The following is a 13,002-nucleotide window of genomic DNA, read 5'->3' as shown; positions in this document are numbered from 1 at the left end:
ATTTCTCTTTAAACTCTGTTTTAGTTCTAGCCTTCAGAGCCTTCTGCAGCAAGGAGTTCCACAGGTTGACTCTTTGCTTTGTGAAGAACAACTTTCTGTTACTAGTTTGAAGCCTGCTACCCATTCCTTTCCTTTGTTGTCCTCTAGTCCTTCTATTATGGGAACTAATGGAGAACTTTTCTTTATGCGCCCTCTCCACACCACTCTTGCTTTTATAGACCTCTATCATATCCCCCCTCCGTCTCCTCTTTTCTAAGCTGAAAAGTCCCAGTCTCTTTAGCCTCTCTTCATATGGGACCTGTTCCAAACCCCTGATCATTTTAGTTGCCCTCCCCTCTCCCAGCCTCTCTCTTCCCCTCTCCCACCTCTTTTTCCCAGTCTCGCCCAGTTTTGTTCAATAAAGAAAGATTCTATTTTTGAACACACGTTTTCTTTATTTTGTACATCAGGAAGGGGGGCTAGGGAAGGGTAAGTGGAAGGAGGTGAGGGAGGAATAGGGTACGCACCCCCGATGGGGAGGACTGGGGTGGCTCTGCGGGCTTCTCGGGGTGGAAGCTCTCCTGCAGCCCCCCGATTGCCCCCTCCCTCCGGATGGCAGCCTGTGGCATGTGCAGCCGGGGTGATGGCCGAGTGCTGTGATGTTCCTCGTGTGGGCACTCAGGGCACTCCAAGCCAGGACTGCTTTGCAAGCGGGGAACCCTGAGAACTGTCTGTCTGGGGTGGGGGTCGGGTCCCTTTAAGCACAGCCCTCGGCTAGCCTGAGACAGCAGCTCCACGCTCTAAGTCCTTATCTGATGCCCTGCCGGCACTGCTTCCGGCCATCCTTAACCTCTGTTCAGGGTCCAGTCTGTGTGGACATGCTAGTTCGAATTAGCAAAATGCTAATTTGAACTAGTTTTTAAGTCTAGCTGCGCTAATTTGAATTGGCTTAGTTCGAATTAACTAATTCGAACTAAGTTAGTTTGAATTAGTGCTGTAGTGTAGACATACCCTCAGCGAGGTAGGCAAGCAAGCAGGAAATCTGAGAAGCGGCTGTTCGGGGGGGTCCCTTTAAGCACGCGCTTCAGACAACAGCCACACAAAGCAACTACTGACCTGATGCCCTGCTGGAACCGGTTTCAGCCACCCTTAAATGCGATCCAGCGTCCAATCAGTGTGGATGCACTATTTCGAAATAGCAAAACGCTGTTTCGAATTAGATTTTGTGTCTAGATGCGTTATTTCGATTTAGCTTAATTCAAAATAACTATTTTGAATTAAGTTAATTCGAAATAGCACTGTAGTGTAGACATACTCTCTGAAAGGGGCCATGCTGTTTTAATGCTGTTCTTTTTTTTTTGCTTAAGTCTTGGGAGTCCTTTTTTTGTTGTTGTTCAACAACTTTGGTCTCCCCCTCCCCTTTTTTTTCCTCAACAGAATTTTTTCCCCAGTGTTTTTTTTTTTGGGGGGGGGGGGATGTTCAGTATTTTTGGTGCAACCATCTGGCAACACTAGCCCTGCACCTCGGGCACTTGGAGGGGTTATCCCAGGCCCCACACTCCACTCGGGATGATCCTGTTCATCAGGCTATGGCACAACCATTTTAGGATGTCTGTCTGCTTTAGTTTTAATGTCCTTGGTTTGTAAGACTCAGGAAGCATAAAGATCAGGATCAGGTCCACCCTGTGCAACTATTCATGGTGGGGGGAGGGGGAGACTTTATTTATGGGTCAGAGTTTCAAAGAAGCTGTGATGATACCTGCAGTTTCCCAATGAAGACTTTGGGATATCTGAAGAGATTATTCCTAGAAATTCCAGCTCAAATGTTTTACTGAGACTAGTTTTATACTAGAACAGGACTTTGAGCGTTTAGTCAGTGCCATGTGGTGCACACGCAATACACACATGATCATAGAAAATGTATCTGTCACATCTCATTGTACTAATATAAGAAGTCTTGAATAACTTGTGATAGATCAAAGGCATATAAAATTGTCCTCTTATTTTTAGCATATGCAGAAACCTACATTTAAACGTGAAAACAGAGGGTTTTCTCTTGTAAGTTGCTAGCTGACTTCAGAGAATTTGATGTACAGAACCTGAGTAGCTGCTAGACAATACAATGTTTAGCATGTGCAAATGTGGGATTTTGCATGGACAAACAAATGTACCTGTAAAACTACAGATGTAATTTTCAGTAATTGCAAATTTGGATTGTTATTATTAATGATAAATTAATGTTATGATACTGTTATGTTAAAATACTAAGGTTTCATTGTAGCTATGGAAATGAAAATCTAGACATTAACTCACAAAGGGGAGAAACCCAGTGTTTCCTTGACAACTGATGAGAGCACAACTGCGTGAAACCCAGGAAGATTCACTTTTACAGTCATATTTATTGAAACATAACCCCAGTGCAAGAACAACTTTCACTGACTTGCAAGATACCATATTTAAGGATAAACAGGTAAAAATGCTCTACCTGCAAATTATCAAGTGTTTTTTTCACATGATCACTTAGATTTTCTAACTCTAACATTGTGCAGTGCTGTTCTGTACCATTGATTGTGTTTCAAAGGTCATCTTCGGGGAAAAAAAGTAACGTTTAAAATATAGCTAACACTTTAATATTAAGATTTGTCACAAATTATTTTTAGACTATTTGGTTTTCTGATACTATCTAATAGACAACATTTGTCTTTGTTCTGAAGGCATTAATGTGTAAAAGGATACCTGAGGTGCTCAATGATTTCAATGCCTTGCCACTTTTGGAATTTTATGGAGGGGGAATCAGTGGTAATTTGGAGAGAATCATCAGTGTGAGAAGAAAGGAAGAGCAGAACCTGGTTGAATAAATCACTACTCTTCTGATTTGTTTTATTAATTGGTAGTCTTCCCTACCAAAATATTGTACAAAATTGATCAAATATATCCTAACACTATACAAATAAACTGGTCAAAAATAGACACTTAGTTGCATTGTTTAAATGATTCTAGATCTACAAAAGAAACATTAATATATACTTATAGTCTCTTTCTGACAAGCAATGATTCTACATATATTTTCTATATGCAGCTTATTGCTGCCTATATGGGAATAATTTATCCAGAGAGTGTTTATTGCTGCTGCTTTATCAGAATAAAAAAAGTAAATGAGCTTTGATTCCCTTTCCTGCCTCCAGAATGACCTTCCATAGCACCGTTTTGCAGAGAGCCTGCAGAACAAACTGAGCTGAAGGAAACCATAACTGACGTGGAAATTTTCTGCTCCTTGGTTCCCTACTGTGCACAGGTTGTCTGGCTGTATATAATATTCTGCTAGAATTTAATCCAGTGTATTTTACTCAATCAGTCTCTCTCTCATTTTATATTCCACTCCCAGGGTAGAAGCATGCTGTTGTGACCTCGTTACCAGACACTCAAGGAGTAGTTGGCAGTTGTAACATATGGTAACCTTAAAAATCATAGTGGAGGGAATGGAAAGAGGGGTGTTCTTTAGAGGTTTATAATGTACCAAGGGAGAACAGCTGTGGTCTAAGGGCTTAATTTAAGGGCCAGGAATGAGAGGCCTGTGTTTTATTCCTGATTCTGCTGTGTGACTGTGGATAAAGCTGTCTTGGCCAAATTACGGTTGTGCAACGAGGAGAGAAAACCAAGAGAATCTCTTCTATGCCAAAATATTCCCACACAGAAGACAACTATCGTTTGGCAGGATGAGATTTGACAGCGGGAGGGAGGTTAGTTAGTACCACAACAATATGCATCATTCAAGAGAAAGTTGTTCAGGGAGTTAGGGGTGTAGCTAGGGCCTTACACATTGACCAACTTTAAGGCTGTACCGTGGGAACTACAGTACACATGCCTTCCTATGGGTATCACAGGGGCCCTCACTGACAATATTAGACTACTACAAATATGCCTGCTCCTAACTTGAATAAGCATAATGTCGCCAAGGGCCTCCGCTTGAGCACTGCACTTTCCTAGTGTGATTCAGTGATTAAGCTATGATTTTGGCATGGCAATTTTTAATACATTTGATGGCAGAGGAGTAGTCATGGAAAGCTCAGCAAATTATGTACTTTTCGCTACATCAGTATACACATACTATAGTGAGGGTTCTGAAAGGTGAGACCTGGCAGGGTGTTGGTGTTGGAAAGCAAGATTGCTCCACAGCTGCAGCTCCTGTCCCATTGGACTGACATGGGATGAACTTCCCCCCTCCAGGCACTGTAACCATGATGCATAGGGTTGCAGCACCACTTAAGTGTGGCCCATCCATTCATCTGGGTAAACAAGTGACTCCTAAGTGACACTCTGACTCTGTATCCTGTCACACCACCACTTCATTTGGAGGCCTAATCAAATGTATTTTATATCCATTACCAAGATTTCACAGACTATTAAAAGTCACAATTTTCATGATAGAATCATATCTCTAATTGTAACAGAGCTTGTGTTCTCTCTGTGCTTCAGCTGCTTGTAAATCAGGCATAATGATAATGATTTTACCCATCTTTGTAAAGCACTTGGAGATTTACAAATCAAAAGTCCTATATAAAGGCAAATATTATTATCATGTAGTGTACAACTGGGGATTAGTATGCAGCATGTGGCATTATTAATTGAGTGCTAGATGCCTATCAGTACAGATGAAAAAATCCTTGCTAGAAGAGAGCTGACATATTTCACACGGGATAAAATGAGGACGGTAGTCGGTTAATATTGTGGGATGCAAACAAAGGAGTGGGGCAACATGAATTAGATCACAGAGTTATTCGTCAAACATTAGTTCACAGCATGACGGAACAATGTTTTACAACAAAATAGATGAATGAAGAAGTAGAAGACTTAATTGACACATTTCTTATATGCAGCGTTGTTGCAGCCATGTTGATCTCAGGATATTAAAGACAAGGTGGGTGAGGTAATTTTTTTTTGATCAATTTCTGTGAAGAGAGACATGCTTTCAAGCTACACTGATTCCTGTCTGGAAAATGTACTCAAAGTGTCACAGCTCAATACAGCATGGAACAGATTGTTTACCATAAGTTAACATATATTCCAAGGGATCATATTTCTTGTAGATACCACAAAAGAAGTTTCTTCAAAAAGTGTCATTCCTTGAGGCAAACCTGGGTCATATTTCTGAGGGCAGCAAATCAGACTGTTGGGGAACTACACCAGTTATCTTTAAATCCTAAATTGCCTCTGTGTCTGTGGCAGTATGGATCTAGCCATTAAATTGCAAGAGGAGAAGTCTAGTGTTTCCCTGACAACTAAGAAAAAAACACTGCATGAAAGCAAAGTGTAAAAGTTAAAAATGTAGCTCAGCTGTCTGGTGAGAGGTGGAAACTATAGATTGGCAGACTTAGGGTGGCTTTCATCAAAAAGTTTGTGTCTTTAGGAGAGGAGAGACTATAAATCCTTGGTTCTTGCATATGGGACACAGCAAGCAGTAAATGCACTTTTCTATGCAAGGTCCAGTAAAACTTTGCCCTTTAATAAGTTTCAGTTATATATTTTAATGTTAAAAAACATACCAAAAAAAAAAAAAACCAACTAAAATTAGATTAAATTAAAACCCTGGCTGCAACACTGTGATTTTTAAAATTCTGAATCTGGACTTTTTAGTTTAGGTCCACCTCTATTAAAAATGGTTGAAATAACAGTATTTTGTATGTATTGAATCTTTGTGGTTTTTTAACACAAGAAAAAACTTCTCAGTAGTAGAAAAAGTGAAATAAGAATTTAGGGAAGGTTTTAAGATCAAGCTGCTAGGGCCAAGTGACAGCAGCTCAAAAAGCTGTAACACAATGTTCTGCTTTGAGCAGAAGGTTGGACTAGGTGACTTCCTTAGGTCTCTTCCAACCCTAATCCTCTATGATTCTATACATGTGCAACCCTTTGGTCTATAAATTACTCCAAGATGAAGGAATAAGGAAAGTAGTAGTGATTTACATACATGCTAAAAACAATCAGAAGGATTTAGTGACTGGGAGTTGTAAGACAGTTAGTTATCATGGCAGTGAACTTGTGCATATGAAAAGTAGGGATATGAAAGTTTGAAAGTGTAAATGGTTAACTGATAAGTCTGGGCTTATCAGTCAATGTTTTGGTTACACACAGATCCCACCCTACTCCTGGGGAGCCGACTACCACCCTGTGCTGCAGCCTCTGTATCAGAGGCAGCATCTTGGGGGTGGCAGCCGGCTTCCTAGAAGCAGGGCTGCAGATGGCAGCTGGTGTGTGTCGGGAGTCAACTTAAAAACTGGTTCCTGGCGCACATTGGCTCCTGGGGAGCCAACTACCACTCTGCAGCTGCTGCCTCTGTATCAGGGTTTCTGTATCAAAGGCTGCAGTGTGGGGTAGCAGCTGGCTCCCCAGGAATGGGGCGGCAGGCAGGAGCCAGTTTGCACCAAGAGCTGGCTTAAAAGCTGGCTCCCAGCACACACTAGCTGCCACCCCCCACTGCAGGTGCCAATAACCAGGTGACTGCTGAGATTTTCAGCAGTTACATGTTTACCCAATTACCCGATTTTGAACATTCCTAATGAAAACCATCTTAAAATACCATACAGCAGCTGAGTCACAACAGTTACAGTTTTGTAATCTTTTATTATGAAGAGGCCCCTGACACTATGAATCAGGTTCTGTTTTTAGGTCTTGTCTATTCAGGTAAAATATTCCAGAGTAGCATAGGGTGTGAATGTAAAGTGCTATAGTTATTCTAGAATAACTCCCTGTGTGGACACTCTTATTCTGGGAACATTATTATGCATTAGTTATTCCAGTAAATTTCTCCATGTAGACAAACCCTTACAAAGTTTTAAACCAGTGTACTTCCCTTGTCTTAAATGGAGTTTGACCTGATTTACCTAACACACTATATACTCTTGTGCATTATTACTTAATATTATTTATAAAATGCCATACGTGTAAATGGACACAGAAACACTTATGTTAAAAGAACATTATTAAGGTTTCAGTGAGTTTAATGCCAGAAGATCAGGGGTTCTCAAACTTCATTATATCGTGACCCCCTTCTGACAAAGTTATTACATGACCCCGAAGATTGGGGAAAAGCCCCCTACCATGGATTGGGGAAGATGGGGCAGCAGCTCATGTCCACTACCCCAGTTTCAGCCCCAGGATGGAGTTTCAGCCCCAGGTTCTAGCAAGCCTAAGAGAGTATGCCTCCACTATGGCATAAAGGTTGAATTAAAATATGCAACTTCAGTTACGTAAATTGCGTAGCTGAAGTTGAAAGTACCTTAACTTGACTTTTGGCACAGTCCACACTGCAGGAAGTTGAAGGGAGAATGCTCTCCCTTTGATTTCCCTTACTCCTCATGGAAGCAGGACTCCCGGCATCGACCAGAGTGCCCTTCTCAGTTTGAATTAGATCCGCTAATTCGAACCTTGCAAGATTGATAGCGGTAGCTTCAATCTTCTCTGTAGTGTAGACATACCCACATTGGCCCTCTTACCCCATTACCGTTTGAGAACTGCTGGATTAGATCATCCAGTCTGACCTGTATATCACTGGTCATTACATTTGATCTAGTTATCCTTGTACTGAGATTGTATGAGTAACTTGTATGTTTGACTAACAAAAGACATAAAGATAAAGAGACTCTACCACTTCTTTGAGCATTTGTGGACCCCATTCTTGGAGTCCATGGACGCCATGTACAGCCAGCGGCTAGAGGAGGCTGGGGGTGGCTCAGCCACCCCAAACAGGCAGGCATGGCTCTGGCTACACTCTGCTCCCAGGGGCTAGGGCCATGCTGCCCAGCTTGCTGGGTCAGAGGAGGCTGAGGGGGCACTGCCATGCACTCTTCCTCCAGTGCTCTGAGGTGTGGGGTGAATGTTCTCCTGGTGCTCTAGCTGGGGAAGGGCTGCGGGCAATAGCCAACCAGGGGCAGGCCCAGAAGGAGTGAGGCCCTGTGGAGGAAGAGACAGGGCTGGGGGCTAGGGCTAGAGGTTCAAGAGCTGCCTATTACCCCATGTGCATGACTTTGGATCTTCTGATCTCCATAGTTGTTTGGAGCTGCACATCCTTGTCTTTATTGGCCTGAATGGCCTTAGTATCCAAGTTATTTTTTCCATCAAGATCTGAGGACAAATTTCCAGCAGGTGAGCATTGGAGAGTCTCAGGACATTATTCCCAGGGGACCATGAATAACTACCTACTGAGTGAAAGTGACTGCACAGAGCATCAGGAGAACACCATAGTAACGATGGTATTTTCATCTTCTTTGAATGAAGCAATGGTGACATCAGTCCCTTTTATGACTGATGACTTTAAAGCAGTTCAGGACTGCATCAAAAGAATGAAATGGATCCTTGAGATTCCTTTAGAACTCATTCTAGAGAGAGCATTCAAATTATTTTATATTCTCTACCTGGTCTTTCAAAGTCAAGTTGCTATGCCTATTAGCAAGGGAATTTTGAACCCAACCAAAGATTTATACACTCTCCCAGCTTTATCCTCTGCCACATAACAGTGTGCAGACCACAGAGATTCAAGTATTTTTATATTCATCCTTCACCGGCCACCTTAGTGAAGATGACAGCTGCTAATGAAAGGCTGAGAAAATATGAACCATCTACATCTACTCTGAAGGATATATAGTCACAAAGATTGCATCTTTCTGGCAGAAAAATCTATTCTTTGACCGATTTTTAGGCTACGATAGCAAATTCACAATCTCTACCTAATTAGAACTACTTTCAGTGGGATAGAGTAGAAGAACGGGAAGCTTCAGTCCCGCATAAGTCCAGGGACAGAAAAAGCTCCGCTCCGTCCAGGAACCTAAGTGCAGGAGAGACACGAGGCTCATCGGGCTATCCTCCCACACAGGGAGTGGACAAGTTACCAAAGCCCATAGTACGTCGGCGCCGAGCCCCGCGCTTTCAGTGCTCTCGGTCCCGCCAGGTCATCCGGAATCGGCACCATCATCTGCAGCACTAAGTCTCCGAGCGGCACCGCAGCCAGATACGGTGCGGTCCTCGGCACTGAGACACTCGGCACCGTTGCCTCATGAAGACTCTCAGACCAACCCGGCACCGAGAGTCGACCCGGCACCGAAGCCTAAGCAGGCACCGAAGCCTAAGCCGCAATCAGCGCAGACACTGGAGACGGCACCGAGAAAGCACTCGGCACCCAGGTCAACCCACCCCCATTCAAGACCTGGGGATGCGGCTATGCCGCACATACAGGGCACGCCTGCACCTACCACCCATTGTGTGCGGCTGGACCGGCACCATCTGTTGTTTCGGCGCCGGCCCCTACGGGCCCACAACCCCACGGCTTGGGAGACGATACGGCACCACCATCCCCATCCTCCGCACCTCGGTCACCACACCTCCCGGAGGAAGTTTCTGACTTTGCCTCGGTCGTCTCCATTCCTGGTAGTCCAATCCCCAGGGCTCCCCCATCCATGGTGGTACCGACTAAGGCGCAAAGGAAGACTCACCATCCCTGTACGCCTTCTCCCAGTCCCGACAGGGCGGCGTTTTCCCCTGAGCCATCGCTCTCACCTTGCCAAAGATGGCGGGACCACCATTACGGTTATTCTCCTATGCACCGTTACTACAGATCTCCGAGGCAATCTATTACACCGCCGCGTTACCACCGTACATACTCGAGATCTCCATATCACCATTCACACCGCTCACGATCCCCGCGATCTCCTCCTCGCTCCCGTTACTATCACCACAGGAGAGTCGCTTCTAACTCTCCGCAATATTCGCACCATGACTCTCGTTATCGTATGTACACCTCGCCCCATCGTGATCGTTCACGTTCAGTCACAAGACGCTCACCCTCGTCTCCAGAGCGGCAGCAATTATACTCACCACGACCAATGACTCAGGACTCTATCCCGCCGGCCCAACGCCCACCAATGCCTACTGGTGATGCGTCAACAGCTTCTGCCCCACATGGCGATATCACTCAGTCACCTGTAGCAGAGCAACAGCCCACGGCTTCTCCAACAGACGTCTCTTCCTCTTCCCCGGACGATGTGGTGTTCAATGACGAACCCTTTCTCGTGGATGATTACAAACAATTCCATGAGCTTTTTAAATGGGTAGCATATTCACAAAACCTACGTACCCCAGAGGCGCCACAAAAGCAGCATGCCCTCCTCAGAAACTTACAACAATCCAATAAATCGAAACTAGCTTTCGCTTTCGATGCCGCTTGAAGTAGCTAATGACATCTGGCAAACCCCGGCATCCGTGCCACCTACCAATAACGCACAGACAGGAAATACTTTATTGATGCTAAAGACGCAGAATTTCTTTTTACTCACCCCGCCCCCAATTCCATTGTCGTCGACGCAGCTCAGCAAAAGGCGAAATCCGCGCAATCGAGAAACTCTGCTACGGACAAGGAAGCTAAGTGTCTGGACTTGCTCGGCAGGAAGGTATATTCGTCGGCAACAGCCACACTGAGGATGGCCAACTACTCCGCCCAACTGGCTAACCACGACTTTGATAATTACTCGAAGTTGGTGCCTTTGATACAACATCTGCCAGACTCCAAAAGGGATGTACTGAAATCCATTGTGCAGGAGGGTTATACAGCAGCCCGTAATGCACTCCAGATATCTCTGGATATTGCCGACTCGGCTTCCCGCACTACGGCGACATCGATCGTCATGCGACGTGCCTCTTGGCTCCACCTTTCTTCTGTGCCAAAAGATCTACAGCCCAAGGTGGAGGACCTTCCATTTGATTGAGCCTCCTTGTTTGCCCAGAACACGGATCAAGTGTTCCATTTCGGAAAAGACTCCCAAACTACGTTAAGAACCCTCGGGATGTACACTCCGCCTTTCAGGTGCAGGAGAGCATGGCCGTATAACAGACAAAGGCCTTCTTCTTATTATTCCACTCAACGCTTTAGGCCCTACGACCAACATAAACAAAGGCAGCACCCCCAACATCGCCGCCAGCAGCCTAATAAGCATCAGAATCAACAACAACCTCGGCAGCAAGTTTGACGCCCTTGTCAAGGGTCTGCGTACCATCCCCCTCTTGGAGTCCTAATCACGAGTAACCAAGCTTTTCCACCGCTGCCTCGCTGCCTGAGCCCTTATTGCCGCTGCTGGTTTGCCATCACTACGGACTGTTGGGTCAGGGAGATCGTAACCTCTGGACTCACCATTCCCTTCTCCACTCTACCTCCCTCCAACCCCCCATCCCCGTCCCTTTTCAGGGACCCTTCTCACGAATTTCTGTTGCGTCAGGAGGTCATGCACCTACTTACCATAGGTACGGTAGAAGAAGTTCCTTCTGAGTTCCGAGGCAGAGGCTTCTATCCCCAGTACTTCCTCACGGAGAAGAAGTCTGGCGGATGGAGACCTATCCTGGATCTTCGCGGCCTCAACTGCCACCTGCGAAGACAGAAATTCAAAATGGTTACTTTGGGCTCCATCATCCCAGCACTACACAAAGGGGATTGGTTCGCGTCCCTCGATCTACAGGACGCATACTTCCATATTGCCGTCCATCCAGCTCACAGGAGATTTTTACGCTTTACCGTGAGCAACAATCATTACCAATACGCGGTGCTCCCCTTTGGCCTATCCGCAGCCCCAAGGGTATTTTCGAAGACCCTAGTAGTCGTAGCTGCGTACCTTCATCGAGCCGGCATCACCATCTTTCCCTACCTCGACGACTGCCTACTCACAGCCCCCTTGATGCAAGAGGCTGAGACCGCAGTTACCGCTACAAGAGGTATCTTCGAGACTCTTGGACTAATCATCAATCTACCAAAATCTTCTCTGGTCCCGGCCCAGTCCATCGAATTCATTGGAGCCAGACTGGATTCTACAACCGCTATGGCGTACCTACCCATGGACAGAGCCCACGCCATCCGAGACCTATTGAGCGTCCTGCTTACTGCCCCGGCAGTCTCATACCTCACCTGCCTGAAACTGTTAGGCCACATGGCCTCCACTACGTATGTCATAGCCCATGCTCACCTTCGCATGCGGTGCCTGCAACATTGGCTTCTCGCAACCTACAGACCCGGTATTACCAATATGAACAGACTCACGCCTGTTCCTGCCCGCGTCAGGGACTCGCTCGCATGGTGGCTCCACCCTGCCAATACTCTTGCTGGTGTCCCCTTCTGGGCTCAACCCCCGTCAATCCAGCTTACCACGGATGCATCCTTTGTAGGCTGGGGACCACATATACTACAACATCGGGTTCAAGGCTTGTGGTCCCACCAGGAATCCCTACTTCATATAAACTTCCTGGAGCTCAGAGCAGTTTTCAATGCTTGCCGCCACTTCGTCCACCAGATCCAGGGAACCACACTACAGGTCCTTACGGACAACATATGCACTGTATACTACATCAATCGACAGGGCGGAGCCAGATCCAGGACCTTGTGTGCGGAATCAGTGCGCCTTTGGAACTGGGCGGTTCGCCACAGCGTCACACTCACAGCCTCCTACCTCCCCGGCAAGATCAATACAATTGCAGATGCACTCAGCAGATCCTTCCAATCCCAACACGAATGGGAACTCCTCGACTACGTAGCCCGCGATCTGTTTCAACTATGGGGCTACCCAGAAATCGACCTCTTTGCCACTCGCGACAACAAGAAATGTCGTGCTTACTGCTCAAGAGCGGGCATAGGCAGCCAATCGATGGGAGATGCCTTCCTGCTCAATTGGGGGACATATCATCTCCTATACGCCTTTCCCCGATTCTGTTGATACCCCGAGTAATAGGGAAAATACTATCCGACTCAGCGACAGTAATCCTGGTGGTTCCCTTCTGGCTTCGCCAGACCTGGCTGACGCAACTCATGCAGATGTCGCTATCCAGACCTCAATGACTTCCACAGCTGAGCAACTTGATCTCGCAGCAACACGGCAATCTTCTCCATCCGAACATCAACCGTTTGCATCTGACAGGTTGGCTCCTAACTGGCTCCAAGGCCTAGAGCTAACCTGCTCCCAAGCTGTCAGAGACGTACTGGTACAAAGCAGACGTCAG

General features: G+C 45.9%; 1 long non-coding RNA gene across 2 annotated transcripts in view; it reads left to right on the top strand.

Annotated features, from left to right (window-relative positions):
* LOC112547691 (uncharacterized) overlaps positions 1 to 2,824 on the top strand; it is a 31,444-nt gene extending 28,620 nt beyond the window's left edge. The window contains exons 4-5 of one of the 2 annotated variants that reach the window (XR_012896498.1): positions 2,297 to 2,449; positions 2,694 to 2,824. This is a non-coding gene — a long non-coding RNA (uncharacterized LOC112547691). Of the gene's footprint in view, positions 1 to 2,260; positions 2,450 to 2,693 lie in introns of both variants that reach the window. The other variant, XR_012896497.1, reaches the window with a different exon arrangement.
* The last annotated feature ends 10,178 nt before the right edge of the window (positions 2,825 to 13,002 follow it).

The sequence above is a fragment of the Pelodiscus sinensis genome, chromosome 18 (genome assembly GCF_049634645.1).
Source record: "Pelodiscus sinensis isolate JC-2024 chromosome 18, ASM4963464v1, whole genome shotgun sequence".
Classification (NCBI taxonomy): domain Eukaryota; kingdom Metazoa; phylum Chordata; order Testudines; family Trionychidae; genus Pelodiscus; species Pelodiscus sinensis.
Note: the sequence above shows the minus strand (reverse complement) of the source record. Positions and strands in the feature narration are given on the sequence as shown.